At 38.8% G+C, this 21,658-nt stretch overlaps 2 pseudogenes across 2 annotated transcripts; one reads left to right on the forward strand and one right to left on the reverse strand.

The window, feature by feature from the left end:
- Positions 1–1,880: 1,880 nt before the first annotated feature.
- On the reverse strand, positions 1,881–4,141 carry LOC309848922 (mitochondrial import receptor subunit TOM20 homolog pseudogene; annotated as a pseudogene). The gene is made up of 2 exons: positions 4,090–4,141; positions 1,881–3,076 (listed from the first exon to the last, which is right to left on the reverse strand). The product of its transcript is annotated as a mitochondrial import receptor subunit TOM20 homolog pseudogene (transcript).
- Positions 4,142–7,010: 2,869 nt separating this feature from the next.
- LOC309849166 (14-3-3 protein theta pseudogene) lies at positions 7,011–8,509 on the forward strand (annotated as a pseudogene). Its single transcript has one exon. The product of its transcript is annotated as a 14-3-3 protein theta pseudogene (transcript).
- Positions 8,510–21,658: the final 13,149 nt, after the last annotated feature.

Below are 21,658 nucleotides of genomic sequence, written 5' to 3' on the forward strand. Positions count from 1 at the left end.
TTGCAATGAAAATATCTATTTATACTTTTATATTTACCTATATACTTTTATAGTAAATACTGGTGCTTTTTGTTTCCCTATGTAAAACAAAGGTATGTCTAGTGTTAGACTGAAATACTCTCCTCACTTCTTGGACACAACTACTAGCAACATCTTCTCTTAGTTTTTGTTTTTTAGAAATATCTTGATTTCTCTTTCATTTTTAAAAATGTTTTTGCAGATGTAAGATTCTTTGTTAATAGTTGTTTTTTGCTTCTTTCTTTGTTTTCTTTCAGCACCTGGGATAATGTCATCTCAGTGCCATTTGGCCTCTATGGTTTCTAGTGAGAAGTCAGTCTTTACTTTTATTGAGGATCATATTTTCCATTGCAGTTTTCAAGATTGTCTCTTGTCCTTTTCTTTTGACATTTTGACTATGAAATGTTTGAGCGTAGATCTTGTTGATTTATTGTACTCGAGTTTATTGAGCTTCTTGAATTCTAAGACTAATTCTTTTTGTTGTTGTTGTATCTGGAGAGTTTCTAGTCATTATTTCTTAAGATATTCCTTCTGCGCCTTCCTCTCTCTCCTCTCTCTCTCTCTTTCTCCCACCTTTCCCAGCCACTCCGTCCTTCTCTCTTTTTCCGGGACTCCCATTTTACATGTTGGGGATGTTGGATGGTGTCCCTCAGGTGTCTGAGGCTCTGTTAATTTCTCCTCATTCCTTTTGCTGTTTCCTTCTCATGCTGGATAGTTTCAATTGACCTGTATTCAGTTCATTGTCTTCAACTTCACTGATTCTTTCTTCTGTAAATAATAAATATATTATTATATTTACATTTATATTATATAAATAATAAATATATTATTCAGACTAGAGAAGTTTTTCATTTTAGTTATACTTTTCAACATCAGAATTTCTCTTTGATTTCAAATAATAAGGGTGCCTGGCTGGCTCAGTCAGTACAGCATGTGACTCTAGATCTCTGGGTTGTGAGTTTGAGCCCCGCACTGGGTGTAGACCATTACTTAAAAATAAAATCTTTTACAAATAAAAGGAATAATAATTTGTATCTCTTTATTGTTATTCTCTATTTGATGAGACATCATTTGCATACTTTCCCATAGTTCTTAGACATGATTTCTTTCAGTTCTTTCAACTTATTTATTATAGGTGTTTTAAAATCTTTGGCTAATAAATCCAACTTTTGGTTTTCCTCAAGGACAGTTTCTGTTAACTGCTATTTTTCCTGTTTATAGGCTATGCTTTTTTGTTTGATTATAATCTCTTTTTTTGTTGTTGTTGAAACTGGATATTTATGATATATATATTTTTTAAGTACCAAGGATCTTTATTCTCAGACCTAATGTTCAACCTGTGACTGCAGATAACATGTCACTATTTCGAGAACACCTTCATTCTTTCCAAGTCTTCAGCCATAAGGTTATACCTTATTCTCATCATAACAAGATAAATGATTGAGATTGAAGGAGGATTAAGGAGATACACTGAAGATAAAAGCAAAGGGGAACAAACATTTTACAAGTTTATCATCCCAGTTACCCTAAAGGTTAAGTTTCAGATTTACAAGAGTAATGACAGAACCGCATGATTTCAGTAAAAACCAACACAAGTTAGATCTTTAAAAAAAAAGGGGGGGTTGGGGGTGGGGGAATCAGTTCAGAAATACTAAGTCAGGCAAGCATGCAAACTTCAGAGTATAAAAAATGCAAGGCCTGGTTGTCCAAACAAATATATCCCTCAGGAGATGGTGGTGCTTAACAGAAACAAATGAATTAAAAGCTGAAAGGGACACTTCTCTTAATTAGCAGACCAATTCCCTCATTTTTTAAGTGAGGAAAGAGGGTAGACAGTAATTACTGAGGCTCACATGGCTAGATAAAGGATGTACATAGATTTAATTCCCGGTGCTATTTACTACATACATCTAAAATACGATAAATATCCAGAACACATTAAGCCCACCGATTAAAATGACAAATACACGGGGAGGAGGTGAATTAATACAGCACAGCAGCACTTCTCACGTCATATTTAAGAGATTAAAAGGAAAAAAATAATCTCTCAAAGATTTTAATGCTCAGTTTTGATAGACTCCATCCAATTCTTTAATGTAGAGCAAATGTACGAGCTTAAAAAGAACGTGCATTCTTCAGCTTTCTCCTATACTTTTTTGGCCTATCTTTCAAAACTAAGCACTGAGTATTTTTAACCTAAGTAATGCGATGTTATATGTACACTTTAATTGCACGTTTTAGGAATAAAATCCATGATATTTTGGTAACTCAGTGTATTTATAAAATGAAAAGCTTTCTACCAAAATACACTTTTCACTGGGAAAAATAAATAAAACAGACAAATGGATCTACACAAAGTAAAAATTAACTTTGGTAGATTTCAGTGTAGGACAGTCCGTAACAAGCCTATTTGCCCTTTTTCCCCCAGAGCTGCTCATCTTCCAACTTAAGATTTTAAAAATATTTTTAATTGAGATTATGTTGACATGTTCTCATTCCACATCATCTTCAGCCAAGCTCTGAGCACTTACAATTCTCTGACTAATTGTTGGAAGCTTGGTCAGAAGCATCTGGAACACTGGTGGTGGGAGAGTCCGCTGTAACCCTTGCAGCAACTGCTGTGGCTGTCCACACACAGCAACTGCATTTGTCAGATGGTCTACACCTTTCTCATACTCGCCTTGGGCTAGCAACTCTTCCCCAAGTTGTATTTCTTCAAGGAAGAATTTCTGAACAGCTTCGGCATCTTTAAGGTCAGGTAACTTGCAAAGTCCGGCTCTCTCCTTGGCAAGCTTTTGTTTCTTTCTTCGTTCTCGAAGCCTGTTCTCGAAGTTGGGGTCACTCGGCCTCTTGCGGTCGAAGTAGATGCAGTACCCGCCGACGAGAGCCTCGCAGACGCCGGCGGTGACGGCGCTGTTCCGGCCACCACCTTCCCACGGCCCAGACGCAGGAGCGAGCGCGGTGGCGGCGGGGCCGGCGAAGAAGCTGTGGGCCGGGAAGCCGCCCACCACGCCGCTGCGACCGGACGCTCGCCGTGGGAGACGCGGAAAGCTGCTCTCTGTGTTTTAAGTGATTTTTCTGTAAAGTCCGTTCTTTGTTGTGTGGGCACTGAAGTCTCTGTTCTGGGGCCTTAGCAGTCAGCCAATGATTGATGGGAGGTTGAACTAAGAAGTCTCTCAACCTTTGCTGAGGGGCTTGGTATATTTGTGGGGGCGTCCCTTAGTGCTCCACCGCGCAGTTCACAACCGTCCCTTGGCCTTAGCCTTCACTTTCTGCTTGCACAGAGTCTCAAAGTCAGCCAGAAATGAGAGCTCAGAGCCTTCTCAAGCCTTTCATGGTCATGCACTAAGCTCTTTGCATGTACATGAGCCTCTAGAATCCCAGGAATATGTGGAAGTTTTTCAGGGTTCCATGTGGACATCTTAATTCTTCAATTTTCCCTTTAATTTGTGTTTGTTTGATCAGCCTCTCATTAGCCCCAAGCGTTAAAGTTCCCTCCAACAGCTTCAGTGCTAACTAATTGCCACTGATTTTCTTTCGTAAGTGCTCCAAAGTAACACTGTTTGCACAGAGGCAGCTCTTGAGTCATGAAATAAAATGCCTTCAAAATGGAATCGTTTGGTGAGATGCTAGATAGGCAAATATTGACAGTTCTTTAGGTATGGACATTTCAGGGAATTCTAAACCTACCCTAATCCTATATGTATTGATAGGCTGCTAGTTTATCCAGCTACCAGAGTGGTGAGGCTCTTTGTTTTCATTGCTACTCCAGAACCTGATAGGGGAATGGGATTAAGAGAAAAATGAGATAACTAACTGAAGTCAATTTGCAGAGTTTGTAAAAAGATGATTTTGACAGTTTTGCCATTGTTGCTATTGCTTTTACTCCACCATTCCAAACATTAAGCTCTACTTTTTAAAAGACAGATACCATATGATTCCACTTATGTGTAGAATTTAAACAACAAAATGAATAAACAAACAAAAAGCAGAATCAGACCTATAAATACAAAAAACAAACTGATGGTGGCCAGAAGGGAAGGGCTGGGGGTGGGGCGGGGATGAACAAACCGTGAAGGAGCGTGCGAAATACAGGCTTCCGGTTATGGAATGAATAAGTCATGGGAATAAAAGGTACAGTGTAGGGAATATAATCAATGATATTGTAATAGCAATGTATGGGGACAGATAGTAGCTATACTTGTGGTATGGAAAGCATAATGTATACAGTTGTTGAATTACTATACTATTTTCACCTGAAACTAATGTAATGTGTATCCACTATAGTGAAATTAAAAAAAATAAATAAAAAGCAATTCAAATAGTAGAAATAGAACAAAAAAGTGTTGTAAATAAGGTTTCTACCCTAAACACCTCGACCCTGGATCCCAAACAGAATATTTTTTTAAAGATTGTGTATTTATTTATTAGAGAGAGACAGCAAGAGAGTTAACACAAGCAGGGGGAACGAGAGAGAGAGAGAAGCAGAGAAGCAAGCTTCCTGCTGAGCAGGGAGCCCAATGCAGAGTTTGATCCCAGGCCCCGGTACATGACCTAAGCCGAAGGCAGATGCTTAACGACTAAGCCACCCAGGTACTCCCAGAATATTAACTAGTGTTAACAGTTACTGTGTGTCTTTCATAAATACATGCCTAGAGAAGCATGTATATAGAGAGACAAAAGATCTGTATTTCCTTTTATACATATAGAAATATACTGTATTCTCTATTATTCACCATTTTTTTAAACTTGGTAATTTACCTTAGATGTTGCTACATAGAGCTATTTCAGTTTGTTATTGTGGTTGTTGGTATTGTAAGATGAATAGGGCATTATTTACACATTCTCTAGTAACAGACACTTGGATTGGTCTACTATTTTGTTATTTCAAACAATGATGGGATGAACACCATGGCATTTACATCTCTTTGACCACGTGTGCTATTACTGAAGGATAAGTTCCTAACTATGAAATGTAAGGTGTGTTTGTTTTCAGATATTGATGGATGTTGGAAAATTGCCTTCAATGATGTTTCATCAGTTTATACTTCTGTTTGTGGTAAAGGAGAATGCTGTTTCTCCTCATTGCCACATTGGATTATCAAGTATGTTTTGCCAATTTCAAAGATGAAAATTTCTCCTTATTGTTTTACTTTTCTTCTCTTATAATACCTTCTCATATATTTCATATATTCATATGTTTGTGAGTCTTCTTCGCTTCACACACAGCATCTCTTTTCATATCCTTCTCTCATTTTTTTATTGAGTTTTAATTTGTAATGCTCTTTGTGAGTTAGAGTCGTTGGACTTTTGGTCTGTTTTACATATTACAAATATTCTTTTCTCTAGCTGATTATTGGTCACATGGTGTGGTTTACAGTACTTTTTTCTTTGTTAATTTTTTTTTAAGTAGTCAGATTTTCCAGTCTTTCTTCTCCATTTATAAAAATTTCATCTCTTATTTCTTCCAGGAATCTATTGTTCCATTTAGTTATTTATTTGGGTGGCTTATTGTTTGTGAGTGCTAACCAGTTGTCTCTGCATCATTCCTCTCTGATTTAAAACGCCACTCTTCTTAGGTACTAAATTCCTTTATGTAGAGAGAATATTTCTGGACTCTCTATTCTTTTCCATTGATTTCTTTGCCAATTTGTCCTTTCTGTAGTGCCAACATTTTTTTTAAATTAAAGTTTTATTCATTTGACACACAGAGATCACAAGTAGGCAGAGAGAGAGAGAAGGAAGCAGGCTCCCCGCTCAGCAGAGAGCCCGATGTAGGGCCCGATCCCAGGACCCTGGGATCATGACCTGAGCCAAAGGCAGAGGCCTCAACCCACTGAGCCACCTAGGCGCCCCTGTAGTGCCAACATTTTAATGGGTATTTTTCCATATGACCTTTAGAATCAGCTTGTCTATTTCTATTTCCCTGTTGAGGAAAAATTTACGTTGTTACTTTTGTTAAAATTACATTAAAATGGGTGCCTGGGTGGCTCAGTGGTTTAAAGCCTCTGCCTTCGGCTCAGGTCATGATCCCAGGGTCCTGGGATCAAGCTGGGCATCTGGATCTCTGCTCAGCCGGGAGCCTGCTTCCCTTCCTCTCTCTCTGCCTGCTTCTCTGCCTCATTGTGATCTCTGTCAAATAAATAAATAAATAAATAAATAAATCTTTTTAAAAAATGACATTAAAACAGGAATCTCAGATTTTTGCATCTATCAGTCAGAATCTTGCGGAAAGCTTGCTAAAACATAGTTGGTGGGGCATCACCTTCAGAGTTTCTAATTCACTGAGTCTGAGTTGAGGCTTGGGATTTGTGTATCCTAAAATTCAAAGGGTGATGTTGATGCTGCTGGTCTGGGACAACTCTACTTTCGTGAAGTAAAAATGTATTCATTTTAAGAGAGTTTTTATCCTTCCAATATTCATTCTAACAGCAAGGTATGTTATTCCATTTATGTTCTATTTTCTTAGTAGAGTTTCAGTGTTTTCTTTATATTGATACAACTTATTGTTTTAAATTTATTCCTCTGCAGTTTCTTTTTTGTTGCATTGTAATAAAGGTTAGTTTAGGGGCACCTGGGTGGCTCAGTGGGTTAAAGCCTCTGCCTTTGGCTCAGGTCATGATCCCAGGGTCCTGGGATCAAGCTGGGCATCTGGCTCTCTGCTCAGCGGGGAGCCTGCTTGGCTTCTTCTCTTCTCTGCCTGCCTCTCTGCCTACTTGTGATGTCTGTCAAATAAATAAATAAAATCTTTAAAAAAAAAGAGTACTAGAAACATAAAGTTTAAAAAAATAAAGGTTAGTATATAATTATTATTTAATAATTATTTGGCAATTTGTGAATTATTATTTTAAATATTTATGGTTAGCAAGTCTTCCTTGTTCAACTTATTACAATGAAAGTGGGAATAATATTAGGTTACTTTCTGAGAATTTGGAGGACATATTAGGGAAAGAGAGGAAGGTGAGCTTTTAAAAAAAAAAAAAAAAAAAGATTTTGGACTCGCGCCGCGGCCGCGGAGACGTGAAGGCCGTCCGCACGCCTCCTCGCGATCCGGGTCGGTGCTTGCCCTCGCTCTCCTCTCCGCGTCCCCATGGAGAAGACGGAGCTGATCCAGAAGGCGAAGCTGGCCGAACAGGCCGAGCGCTACTAGGACATGGCCACCTGCATGAAGGCCGTGACCGAGCAGGGCGCCGAGCTGTCCAACGAGGAGCGCAACCTGCTCTCGGTGGCCTACAAGAACGTGGTCGGCGGCCGCAGGTCCGCCTGGAGGGTCATCTCGAGCATCGAGCAGAAAACCGACACCTCGGACAAGAAGTTGCAGCTGATTAAGGACTATCGGGAGAAAGTGGAGTCCGAGCTGAGGTCCATCTGCACCACGGTGCTGGAATTGTTGGATAAGTATTTAATAGCCAATGCAACTAATCCAGAGAGTAAGGTCTTCTATCTGAAAATGAAGGGAGATTACTTCCGGTACCTTGCTGAAGTTGCATGTGGTGATGATCGAAAGCAAACGATAGATAATTCCCAAGGAGCTTACCAAGAAGCTTTTGATATAAGCAAGAAAGAGATGCAGCCCACGCACCCAATCCGCCTGGGGCTGGCTCTTAACTTTTCTGTATTTTACTATGAGATCCTTAATAACCCAGAGCTTGCCTGCACACTGGCTAAAATGGCTTTTGATGAGGCCATCGCAGAACTTGACACACTGAATGAAGATTCCTACAAAGACAGCACCCTCATCATGCAGTTGCTTAGAGACAACCTAACATTATGGACATCAGACAGTGCAGGAGAAGAATGTGATGCGGCAGAAGGGGCAGAAAACTAAATGCATACAGGGTGGTCATCCTTCTTCCCCTCAAGAAACCTTTTTACTCATCTCCATTCCTTATTCCATTTGGATTTCCTATAGCAAAGAACCCACTCATGTGTATGGAATCAACTGTTTATAGTCTTTTCACACTGCAGCTTTGGGAAAAACGCCATACCTTGATTTTGTGTTTGTCTTGGCCTTCCTGGTGTGCAGTTGCTGCTGTAGAAAAGTATTAATAGCTTCATTTCATATAAACACAAGTAATTTCCAAACACTTCTATAGAGGACTAAAAATGTATCTGGTATTGAAGTAATCTGAACCAGTTTTGCAAGTGACTGTGTTTTGTATTACTGTGAAGATATGAAAATGTAGTCATTACAATTTACAAAGTGTTCTGCATAACTTCCTAATTTCTACATTCCTTCCTTCCCTCTTCAGGGGTTTCCTTTCCGTAAGCAACTTTTCCATGCTCTTAATGTATTCCTTTTTGGTAGGAATCCAGAAGTATTCGATTGAATGGAAAAGCATTTGGCATTTCTGCGCTGGGGGTCACAAATTAAAATGCCTCCTGTGTCATATATGATGGAGGTCTTGTGTATCAGGAGGTTTCCTTATTCATTCTTCATTTGCTGCTGTTTAAGTTGACAACTTCCCTTCCCAATAAAAATTCACTTACACCTTAAAAAAAAAAAAAGATTTTATTTATTTATTTGACAGACAGAAATCACCAGTAAGCAGAGAGGCAAGCAAAGAGAGAGGGGGAAGTAGGCTCCCCGCTGAGCAGAGAGCCCAATGCGGGGCTCGATCCCAGGACCCTGGGATCATGACCTGAGCTGAAGGCAGAGGCTTTAACCCACTGAGCCACCCAGGCGCCCCAAGGAAGGTGAGCTTTGATAAGAAAATGTTACTAAAACTTTTTCCACTCGTGGCTTAAAAAATGTTTCCTTCATGTGATTCTAGGGCTGGAAAAATTAGTTGGAATAATTAGTTTTTCTAAAGTATAGAAAAAGCTCTGAAAATCCGCAGGCTTCACTAACATGTATGAGGAATCACTAATATCAAAGATGGGTTACATTCAGATAGCTTGAATTTTGGTTATATATGTAAATTAGAGGCCAAAGGACATTCCTAGGAAGGGTGAAAGTGTAAATTGCAAGGGCAAAGGGTGAAGAGATGAATGAAGGCTAACGAACAGATACTTTAACTTTTATAGAAAGTAAGCACCTTTCCGGACCATAGCATATGCCCCTATGTTTTATTGCCTAGACTGAGGATATCTGAAGACTACTTTTAAGATCTACAAGATAAATTTTAAAAATTCAGCCTAAATATTTCTGCAAATAGTATAATCCAAATTAGTACTTCCCAATCAGCCTAGTATCTTTTTCCCTCTCCTTCTATTGGTAAAAAATAAAAAGAAAAAGAAATGGAGAACACATGTTCTCCATCCTGTTCTCCAATCGTAGGAACATACTATGCTATAGGTGAGAATTTTCTTATTTACTGTGGTATGCAGAATACAAGTTCCCCAAAGATGCCTATGTTCTGATCTCCAGAACCTGTGAGTATGTTACATTACACAGTAAAGGCGAATTAAGGTTACAGATAGGGTCAAAGTTGCTAATCAGCTAACCTTAAGAGGGAGAGTATTCTAGATTATACAGGTGGGGCCAGTGTAATTACAGGGGTTCTTTAAGGTTTTATTTATTTACTTGACAGACAGAAATCACAAGTAGGCAGAGAGGCAGACTGATTGAGAGGGAAGCAGGCTCCCTACTGAGCAGAAAGCCTGATGCGGGCCTCGATCCCAGGACCCTGAGATCATGACCTGAGCTGAAGGCAGAGGCTTTAAACCACTGAGCCACCCAGGCGTCCAATTACAGGGGTTCTTAAAAGAGCAAGAGGAGTGCAGGAAAGAAGGTGAAATATATTTCATGTAATAAAGACTCATTCTGCTCTTGTGGCTTTAAAAATGGAGGAAAGGAACCATAAGCCAAGGAAGATGTGCCATCTCAAGAATCTGGAAAAGGAAGGTTCCCCCAAAGAGCCCATAGAAAGGAATGCAGCTGTCCCCAACCTTAACTCAGTGAGACCTATACAAGGTTACTTGACCCTATACAACAACAAGGTAATAAAAAGCATTGTTTTAAAGTATGAATTTATGGTAATTTGGTAACAAATTGGAAATTAATGCAATTATTAAACTATTATGACAGAGTACTCACAAATACTGATGATACCTCTTTTTTTTCTTAAATTGTTAGCATTTGTCCAAATATCTAAAAGGTTAACTTTTTTTCCCCCAATTAACAGCAAATTTTTGGAAGTTGGATATCTCAGAGTTCATTTAGGGCAATACTTATCCGGAAATCTGGTCTATCTGCAAAGTGACTAAGGACCTCATTGGCATATCACCCTGGAAAACAGCTGAGTCTGAATTAAGATTAAGAGCATTGGAGTTGGAGGCTCAGAGACCTAAAACCTCTGCTAGGACTGAATATGTGACATTGGATAAGTTATTTACTCTCTCCTCTTTTTCCTTATACTAGAACTTAAATCATAAGGTTATGGTGAGGATTACCTGAGAGGATATATGTATAGCACTTAGCATGGTTCTAGCCCATAGGCAAAAAAAACACCATAAAATGAAGACACAGATTCTCAAAAAAAAAAAAAAAAATTCATAGTGCCTTTCATCATAAAAGCAAAAAAATCTAAATGACTCAACTGTTCCCAAAGGCATAAATACAGCAACTGACATTCATAATGGCATTCCTAAATGATCAAGTATAAGGTTTTTTAACAATTCTTTTAAAGATCTTTAAAATATGTGACTTTTGGTCTTTAAAGTGGCAAGATTTTTGTACCTCAAAAATTTATGCATGTGGAATTTACATCAAGAGTGTCATATGAACAAAACATTTTATAAGGTATATTTTTACTAGGACTCAAACCTTAGCTCCTCCACTTTTTGTTCATCTGTAACATATGAAACACTTCATCTTACTTAGCCTAAGTTTTCTTCTATAAAATTTGGATAATAGGAGAGGTACTTGGTAATGTGGTTGGGAAGATTAGCGAGAGTACATTTGAATCACCCCCTTGAATATACCTATAAGTGATTGTTCAATAAGTGGTGGTTATTCGTCATTGTTACTTTGTGATCCTCTAAAACTGCATTGACTAAAGTCAGTAGTAACCTAATTATGAAATACTCTGGGTATTTCTCTTCCTTTATTATAGTTTGTCTTACACTGGAAACTACTGAACCTCTTAAAATTCTCTCCTTTCTCCTTTTCTGGTGGTGTTCTTAGCCCTTTTTTTTCCCCTAGGTTATTTATTTATTTATTTATTTATTTATTTATTTATTTATTTATTTATTTGACAGACAGAGATCACAACTAGGCAGGGAGGGAGAGAGGAAGGAAATCAGGCTCTCCGCTGAGCAGAGAGCCCAATGCGGGGCTCGATCCCAGGACCCTGGGATCATGACCTGATCTGAAGGCAGAGGCTTTAACCCACTGAGCCACCCAGGCGCCCCTTTTGCTTATTCTTCTTCCTTTGCCCAAACCTTAAATATTGGTGTTTCCCAATTTCTATACCTTTTTAAATTTTTCTTTTTCCCGTGCACATTGTTTATGAGTATGATAATGCTTCTTATACTAGCTGAAACCTTTTCCCTGAGCACCAGTTGTATTGCTCAGAGACCTCTTTCTTTTTTAAAGTGAGAGAAAGGAATGCATTTTCTTTACGAGTTTGCTTCATTTATAGCCTTAAGTATTTATATGGTATGTGGGTATGCATTTGTATTGTGACTTTAACCCAAAAACATTAATTAGGTGGGTCTTTTCCAAATCTTTAATCTCTACTAATCTACCAATGGTTGAAAAATGGTACATGTAACTGTGATGGGCATGTCTTTAGAATTAGTTAAACACATTTGCAAGTTTCTGAACCATTTACTTATTTTTCTGGGCACTACTTTATATCCTTTGTTCCTTTGCTTCTTTCTTTCCTCCATCCTTCCTTCCTCCTCCCTTCTTCCGTCCGCCCCTCCCTTCCTCCCTTTCTTTCTTGTTTTAAATTTCAAGTTAGGTTACATAGAGTGTGGCTCTGCTTCAAGAACAGAATCCAGTTATTCATCAGCTGCATACAACACCGAGTTCACATTCAAACCTGTGTCCTCCATAATGTCCATCACCCATCTAGCCCATTTTCCCACCCACCTCCCCTTCAGCAATTGTCAGCTTCTTGTCTACATTAAAGAGTCTCTTGTGGTTTGCCTCCCTCTGTTTTTTATCTTATTTTATTTTTCCTTCCCTTCCTCTTTGTTTATCAGTTTTTCTTAAATTGCACATATGAGTGAAATCACATAGTATTGGTCCTTCTCTGACTGACTTATTTCACATAATGCCCTCTAGTCCCATCCATATCATTGCAAGTGGCAAGATTTCATTCATTCCGATACCAAGTAGTATTCGATTGTACATATACCACATCTTCTTTATCCATTCATCTGTTAATGGACATCTGGGCTCTTTCCATAATTTGGCTATTATTGATAGTACTGCTATAAACTTGGGGTGCATGTGCCCCTTCTAATCAGAATTTTTGTATCCTTTAGATAAATAACTAATAATACAATTGCTGGGTCATAGGGTAGCTCTCATTTTAACTTTCTGAGGAAAATCCATACTGTTTTCCAGAGTGGATGCACCAATTTGCCTTTTAACTAACAGTACAAGAAGGTTCCCCTTTCTCTGCACCCTCACAAACACCTGTTGTTTCTGAGTTGGTAATTTTAACCATTCTGACAGGTGTGAAGTAGTATCTCATTTTGGTTTTGATTTGTATTTCCCTGATGATGCGAGATGTTGAGCCTCTTTTCATGTGTCTGTTAGCCATCTGAATGTCTTTTTTGGACAAGGTCTATTCAAGTCTTCTGCCCATTTCTTAACTGGATTATTTGTTTTTTGGGGTGTTGAGTTTGGTAAGTTCTTTATAGATTTTGGATCTAGCCCATTATCTGATATGTCATTTGCAAAAACCTTCTCCCATTCCATCGGTTGCCTTTTGGTTTTGTTGATTGTTTCCTTCAGTGTGCAAAAGCTTTTGTCTTGATGAGGTCCTGATAGTTCATCTTTGTTTTTGTTTCCCTTGCCTCCGGTGATATGTCTACTAAGAAATTTCTATGGCTGAGGTCAAAGAGGTTGCCACCTGTGTTCTTCTCTAGAATATTGATGGTTTCCTGTGTCACAGTTAGGTCTTTCATCCATTTTTAACTTATTTTTGTGTGTGGTGTAAGAAAGTAGTCTGGTGCCATTCTTCTGCATGTCACTGTCCAGTTTTTTCCAACACCATTTTTTGAAGATAGTGTCTTTTCTCCATTGGATATTATTTCCTGCTTTGTTGAAGATTAGTTGACCTTACACTTGTGGGTCCATTTCTGGTTTCTCTTTTCTGTTCCTTTGATCTATATGTCTGTTCTGTGCCAATACCATACTGTCTTAATGACTGCAGATTCGTAATAGAGCTTAAAGTCTGGAATTGTGATGCCTCCAGCGTTTCTTTTTTTTTTCTACATCACTTTAGTTATTTAGAGTTTTGTCTGGTTCCATACAAATTTTATAGTTGTTTGTTCTAGCTCAGTGAAAAATGCTGGTGTTATTTTTGATAGGGATTGCATTGAATATGTAGATTGCTTTGGGTGGAATAGACCATTTAACAATAGTATTTTTTCTTCCAATCCATGACATGGAATGTTGTTCCATTCCTTTGTGCCTTCTTCAGTTTCTTTTATATGTGTTCTCTAGTTTTACAGTACAGAACTTTTATTTCTCTGGTTAGGTTTATTTCTAGGTATCTTATGGTCTTTGATGTAATTGTAAATGGGATTGATTCCTTGATCTCTCTTTCTGCTGTTTTATTATAATTGGTGTATAGAAATGCAGCAGATTTCTGAATGTCCATTTGGTATCCTGTGACTTTGCTGAATTCATATATCAGTTCTAGCAATTTGTTGGTGGAATCTTTCAGGTTTTCTACATAAAGTATCATGTTGTCTGAGAAGAGTGAAAGTTTGACTTCTTCTGTGCTAATTTGGATGTTTTTTTATTTTTTTTTTTTTTGTTGTTGTTGTTGTCTGATTGCTGAGGCTAGGATTTTCAGGACTGTGTTGAACAATAACAGTAAGAGTGGACATCCCTATCATGTTCCTGACCTTAGGGGTAAAGCTCTCAGTTTTCCCCATTGAAGATCATATTAGCTCTTAGTCTTTTGTATACAGCCTTTATGATGTTGAGGTATGTTCTCCTATCCCTACATTCTTGAGGGTTTTTTTCGAGGAGGATGCTGTATTTTTTTCAAATGCTTTTCTGCATCTGTTGAGAGGATCATATGATTCTTATCCTTTTATTAATGTGGTGTATCGTGTTGATTGACCTGCGGAAACTGAACCAACCCTGTAGCCCAGGAATAAATTGCACTTGATCTTGGTGAATAATCCTTTTAGTTTACTGTTGAAATTGATTGGGTAGAATCTTGTTGAGAATTTTTGCACATGATCATTGGCCATATTGGTCTGTAATTCTTTTTAATGAGGTGTTTGTCTGGTTTTGCAATCAAGGTGATGCTGGCCTCATAGAATGAGTTTGGAAGTTTTCCTTCCTTTTCTACTTTTTTAAACAGCTTCAGAGGAATAGGTATTAATTCTTCTTTAAATGTTTGGTAGAATTCCACTGGGAAGTCATCCAGCCCTGGACCTTGTGTTTTGGGCTATTTTTGATGTTTGATTTAATTTCTTTGCTGGTTATGGGTCTGTTCAGTTTTTCTATTCCTTCCTATTTCCGTTTTGGTAGTTTATATATTTCCAGGAACTTACCCTTTTCTCCCAGATTTTTGGCATATAATTGCTTATAAGATTCTCCTCTAATTATTTGAATTTCTTCATTGCTGGTTGTGGGCTCTCCTGTTTCATTTGTGATTTTATTTATTAGTGTCCTTTATCTTTTCTTTTTGGTAAGTCTGGCCTAGGGATTTAACAATTGTGTTAATTCTTTCAAAAAACCAGCTCCTACTTTCATTGATGTGTCCTACTTTTTTTTTTTTTACTTGTGTATCATTTATTTCTGCTCTAATCATAGTTATTTCCCTTCTTCTGCTGATTCTGGGCTTTATTTGCTGTTATTTTTCCTGCTTTTTTTAGGTGTAAGTTAAGGTTGTGTATTTGAGACTTTTCTTCTTGAGAAAGGCTTATATTGCTATAAAATTCCTTATAACTGCATTTGCTGCATCCCAAAAGTTTTGGACTGTTGTGTTTTCATTTTCTTTTGCTTCCAATTTTTTTTTTTTAATTTCTTTAATTTCCTGCTTAACCCATTCATTCTTTAGTAGGATGTTCTTTTACCTCCATGTATTTGTGGTCCTTCTAAATTTTTTCTTGTGGTTGACTTCAAGTTTCCTAGCACTGTGGTCTGAAAATATGTATGGTATGATCTCAGTCTTCTTGTGCTTGGTGAGGCCTGAATTGTGATCCAGTATGTGATCTCTTCTGGAGAATGTTCCATGTGCACTCAAAAAGAATATGTACTCTGCTGCTTTAGGATGAAATGCTCTGAATATGTCCCTTACGTCCATCTGTTCCTGTGTGTCATTCAGTCTTTATTTCCTTGTTGATCTTTTTAAGATGATCTGTCCATTGGTGTGAGTGAGGTGTCAAAGGCCCCTCCTACTATCATATTATCACTGAGTTCCTTTAAGATTGTTACTAATTGATTTATATATTTGGCTGCTCCCAAGTTGGAGGTATAAATATTTGTAACTGTTAGAGCTTGTTGGATAGACCCCTTTATTATAATACAGTACTCTTCTTCATCTCTTACTACAGTCTTTGGTTTAAAATATAGTTTTTCTGATGTAAGTATGGCTATTCCAGCTTTCTTTTGATGTCCACTAGCATGATTCATTAGCACGGTGTCCATTAGCCTGGTCCTCCACCCCCTCACTTTCAGTCTGGAGGTGTCATTTGGTCTAAAATGAGTCTCTTGTAAGCAGCATCTTGCTGGTTTTTTTTTTTTTCTTTTTTAATCCATTCTGAAGCTGTGTGTATTTGGATTAGAGAATTGAGCCTATTTACATTCAGAGTAATTATTGATAGATATGAATTTAGTGCCATTGTATTACTTGTAAAATCGCTGTTCCTGTAGATTGTCTGTGTTCCTTTTAAAAATGGTTTAAAAAGTTCCTGTGACTTTTGGTATCTATTTCCTGCTCTAAGAATCCCTTTTAGTATTACTTGCAGAGCTGGTTTAGTGTTCATGAACTCCTTTATTTTTTGGTTATCTTGGAAATTCTTTATCTTTCCCTGCATTCTTAATGACAGCTTTGCTGCTTGGCTGTGTTATTTTTCCCAGTCAGCGTGTTGAATATATCATGCTGCTTATTTCTGGCCTGCTACGTTTTTGTGGACAGGTCTGCAGCTAACCTTATGTGTCCACCTTTGTAGGTTAAGGACCTTTTGCCCCTTGCTACTTTCAGAATTCTCACTTTATCTTTTTTGTTTTGTGAGTTTCACTCTAATATATCTTGGTGTTGAACTGTTCTTTTTGGGTTTTGAGGGGAGTTCTCTGTGACTCTTGGACATAAATGCCTGTTTCCTTCCCCCAATTAGGGAAGTTGTCAGCTATAATTTGTTCAAATAAACTTTCTGCCCCAGGGGCGCCTGGGTGGCTCAGTGGTTAAGCCGCTGCCTTCGGCTCAGGTCATGATCCCAGGGTCCTAGGATCGAGCCCCGCATCGGGCTCTCTGCTCAGCAGGGAGCCTGCTTCCTCCTCTCTCTCTCTGCCTGCCTCTCTGCCTACTTGTGATCTCTGTCTGTCAAATAAATAAATAAAATCTTTAAAAAAAAAAAAAAAAAAAAAAAAAAAAAAAAAAACTTTCTGCCCCATTTTCACACTTTTATTCTTCTGAGACTCCTGTGATACAGATAATATTGCACATTGTTGAATCACTAAATTCCCTAAGTTTGTATTCATGATGTTTTCTTTCCCTCTTCTTTTCAGCTTCGTTATTTTCCATAATTTTCACTCTGTATCACCTATTTGGTTCTCTGCCTCTTCCATCCTCATTGAGATTACATCCAATTGGTTCTGCATCTCAGCTATAGCATTTTTATTTCAGCATCACTAGTTTTATCTCTGCAGTGAGGATTTCTCTGGTGTCTTCTATGCTGCTTTGAAGCCCAGGTAGTATTCTTATGACTGTCATTCTAAATTCTTGTTCAGATATATTGCTTATATCTGTTTTGAGAAATCCCTGGCTGTGATTTCTTCTGCTATTTCTTTTAGGGAGAATCCCTCTGTCTTGTCATTATGTCTAGGTTTCTGTCTTTTGCATGTCATGAAAGAATGTTATGTTTCCTGCTCCTGAGAGGAATACTATATTAAGAAGGATCACACACTGTCCAGGGTCTTGCACTTCAGGAAGTGTTTCTGTTGTATGCTGTGTGCACTCTGATGTTGTGTTTTGGCTGCCCTTTTCCACAGGTCAGTTTGCTCAGACTTCCACCTTGCTTGCAGTGGGAGGTGGTTGAACCTTTCACTAGGTGTGCTTTGATTTGTTTGTTGAGATAAGCCTAATTAAAAAAAAAAACTAAAAAAAAAAGGGGCTGATCTAAGAAAAGAGAAAAGGAAAAGGAAGAAAAAACAGACAGACAAACAAATATAACCCTGATTCCAAATAATGAGAAAGAAGAAAGGAAAAGGGGGGAAACAAAACAAACAAACAAAAAAAGGCTGCTCCTACAAAGGCAAAAAAGAAACAAACCAACAAATGAACAAAAAACTATAAGCCTAATGCCAAAGGAAGAAGAAAATAAAGAATAAAGAAATAAAAGAATTCTTAAGAAAAGAAAACCTGGTCCTATTTCCACCAGAACTGAAGCTGATGCTTTAGAGCACTCTGTGATTAGTAGAAGTGGTACATGTGGGGCAGCGTATGTTGTTCTGAGGGAGAGGCCCCCTGTGCTGGTTCACAGTCAGACCTGCCTTAGGAAACATGCCCCTGCTGGGTGCACAAGGGCAGGGTTTGGTGTAAGGGACTCCAGCCTCCCCTGGAGGTTCTGTTTCTCTCTTAAGTCCAACCATGGTGGTGGGGGGAAGGGAATGTGTGGAAGATCCTATCACCCCACCCTCTCAACCTGGGGGAAAACTCACAGCTGCTACTGTTTAGGAGGCCCTGATAAAAAAGTGAACAACTTCTTCTCCTGTGTTCCAGGCTTTCATCCTATCACTGCACCTCAACTTCCCTGTGCCTGGCCATCTGCACACCCTATGCCACAGTTATGTGTTTTATCTTTGTCCCATGGCTGGTATTGAAAACTCCAAATCTTTAAGGACCCAGCAAGGTGTGGACCTGCTTCTCTCCCTAGGAGGAGAGGCTTGCAGCTTGCCCAGCACCATTCTGTCCCATAAAGGCAGTCACACGGAGTGGAGTCTGTTGGGCCCCACAGTGGAAAGCTGTGACCAGCATATCTGCCCTCTACACATGCTTCTGTCCCCTGCTGCTAAACAGCCACTCAGTGGCTCCTAGGGGGCCTTTTGTCCTCAGAAAAGCAAAATCCCTCTTCCACATGTACTCCAGGAGGGGGACTGATTTCTCTCAGTGCCATTCAGGGGATCCCCTCCCCCCAGCATATTGCAGGAACCCTATATGCTGTTCTTTCTCCTGCCCTCTCCCTCTCTCCCTGGCTTCACTCTAAAAACATGGCTCCCTCCCTTTCCCAGCACCACAGCTTTTCTCTCCCCTAGTTCATAGCTCCAAACCTCACATCGGCCACTTTCTCTCCCTCCAGTTATGCAGATTATTTTCTTAATCCTCAAATCTATTTCCTAGTTGTTCAAAATGATTTGATGTTGAGCTCCTCTGTTTGAGGGATAAAGCAAACCCAGGGTCCCCCTGCTACTCTTCCAATTTTATCTTTCTTCTCAGTGACCTCTTCTAATTGAGCATATTTAAAAGTGCACATAATCATTTTCTGCATACTTTTTCCCCACTCTGTACCAATGTTGATGCTACTGTTAATTCACTTGTTCAATCATTAATTAAACATATATTGAATGCCTACTATGTCCTAGGCCCTGAGGGTACAGTAGTGAAGTAAACAAATTAACAAATATTTACCCCTCAGGGAACACATCTGTAGTGGAAAAGACAAAGCAAATAAATATGTTGTGTGTCTGATATAAATTCTGTGGGGAAAAATAGAGGAGGGAAGAGGACTAAGGAGAGCCAAGATGTGGATAGGGTTATAATTCTAAGTGGGATGCTCAGGGAAGCCATCACTATACAGTTACCATTTGAGCAAAGATCTGAGGAGGTGAGGGAGCAAGCCATGGGGACATTTGGGGAATATTTTTCCAGGATGAAGGAACAGCAGTTGCCCATTGTGAAGCAAGAGTATGTCTCGCATTTTGGGAAAACTGAGGTAGGAGCAATAGGAGAGAGGTCAGAGAGAGAGAGTTTATAGGCAACCATGTCCTAACTATTTTCTTAAAAATTGGTAACTATCCTTCACTACTTAATCTTCTTCCTTTTTTTCTTTCCTCTTTAACTCTGGTAAGTCACCAAGTTTTAGTGATCCTAACCCTCTTCAGTTCAGACCTTTATCATTGGTCACCCAATTGATCTAATGCTAGCTGCACACTTGATATTCAGCACCCATTCAAGAGCTATTTTTCAAACACTATCTGTATTGCAGGGCTGCACTAGGTATTGTAGATACACAGGCCATCAAGCTTGCCCTTAGAAAATTCACAGTATCTGGAGAGAAAATCAACAGGGAGTTGGTCACGTTACAGTGAATTAAGTGCTTTGAGAAGGGAAGTACAAGTAGACTAAATACCACATGGTAGATGGGTAGCTCCAATTTTTGAGGGTTAGTGCAAGCTTTCCAACAGAAATTATCTTCCTGTTAAGCTCTAAAAGATAAGTTGAAGAGTTAGACCCTCAAAATGAAAAGAAAGAATTTCCAAGCAAAGGGACCACTTGTACAAATGCCCAGAAAAGAGAACCGAATGTGGTTTAGTGTTACCAGATAGAGGACAGAAGAGGATGACTCAAAATCAAGCTGGAGAAATACAAAGGAGCCAGATCATGTATGATCTCTAGAGGCCCTTTTAGGGTGTTTGGTTAATCCATCTGTTACCAACATCATCAGTTTCAAACTTGAATATAATACATAGTTTATCTCCGAGAACTGAAACCCACCAATGATTCCTTACTGGCTTTATGCTGAATTCAAACTGTAACAGGCACACGTGAGGTTCTCTAATCTGCCTTTGCCTCTTCAGCCTCAGGTCCCACAGGCCCCACTCTTACTTTATACACCAGCAGTGCGGGACAGCTTATAATTACATGCCAGGAGGGAGAAGTCTCCAGGACCTACCAAATGCTTGGAATGCTCTTTGGCCCTTCCCATTCTCGTGAAATCATATTTATCTTTCAAAAATAATCTCAGAGGTCATCCCTTTTTTTAAAAAATATTTATTTATTTGAGTTAGAGTGAGTGAGCCTGAGCAGAAGGGGCAGAAGAAGAGGGAAAGAAAAACTCAAGCAGACTCTTCACTTAGTGCAGAGTCTGACACAGGACTCCATCCATCAACCCCAAGACCATGAGCTGACGTGCAAACAGGAGGTCGGTATTCAACTGACTGTGCCATCCAGGTGCCCCTCAGAAGTCATCTTCTATACGAATCTTCCCCAGAAAATTCAAAGGAAGTTAATCTTTACTCTTCCATGCTACCACCCCACTTCTGTGTGATCTTTTCATTGCAATCGCCTTCATCTGTAACAGGTTGTTTACATATTAAACTTCTCCACTGGTTTGAGCTCTTTGAGGGTCTTTGGGTTTGGTTTTGTCTGTGTATCCTTAGCCTGACAGTTAGCCACACTTAATAAGGCTCGGTTAATTTACACTAAAGAACAATGAGAATTATCTATAGGAAAGAATGAACACTAATTTATAGCTCATTTAAGTCACACAATTGTGATAGAGCTCAGCACATCTTAGCAAAAAAATCACAGACTTTTCTTAATTCTTAAATTCAGTTTAGTTAGCATATACTGTATTACTATTTTTAGGAGTAGAATTTAGTGATTCATCAGTTGCATATAGCACCCAGTGCTCATTATATCAGGTTATGTCCTTAATTCCAATCACCCAATTACCCCGTCCCCCGACCAACCTCCCATCAAGCAACCTTCAGTTTCTTTTCTAGAGTTCAGCCTTTCTTATGGTTTGCCTCCTTCTCCATTTTCATTTTGTTTTATTTTTCCTTCACTTCCCTTATGTTAATCTGTTTTGTTTCTTAGATTGCACATATGAGTGAAATCATACAGTATTTGTCTTTCTCTGACTTACTTCACTTAGGATAATACTCTGTAGTTCCATCCATTGCAAAAGGCAAGATTTCATTCTTTTTGATGGCTGAGTGATATTCCATATAACACATGCACACACACACATAACAAATCTTTATCCATTCATCTGTTGATGGACATCTGGGCTCTTTCCATATTCTGGCTATTGTAGGTATGGCTGCTACAAACACTGGGGTGCAGGTGCTCCTTCAAACCACCATGTTTGTATCCTTTGGTTAAATACCTAGTAGTGCAATTTCTGGGTCATAGGGTAACTCTCTTTTTAAATTTTTGAGGAACCTCTATACTGTTTTCCGGATTAGCTCTACCAGTTTGCATTCCCACCCACACTGGAAGAAGGTTCCCTTTTCTCTGCATCCTCATCAATATTTGTTGTTTCCTAAGTTGTT

Source organism: Mustela nivalis, assembly GCF_964662115.1.
Source record: "Mustela nivalis genome assembly, chromosome: 15".
Lineage (NCBI taxonomy): Eukaryota > Metazoa > Chordata > Mammalia > Carnivora > Mustelidae > Mustela > Mustela nivalis.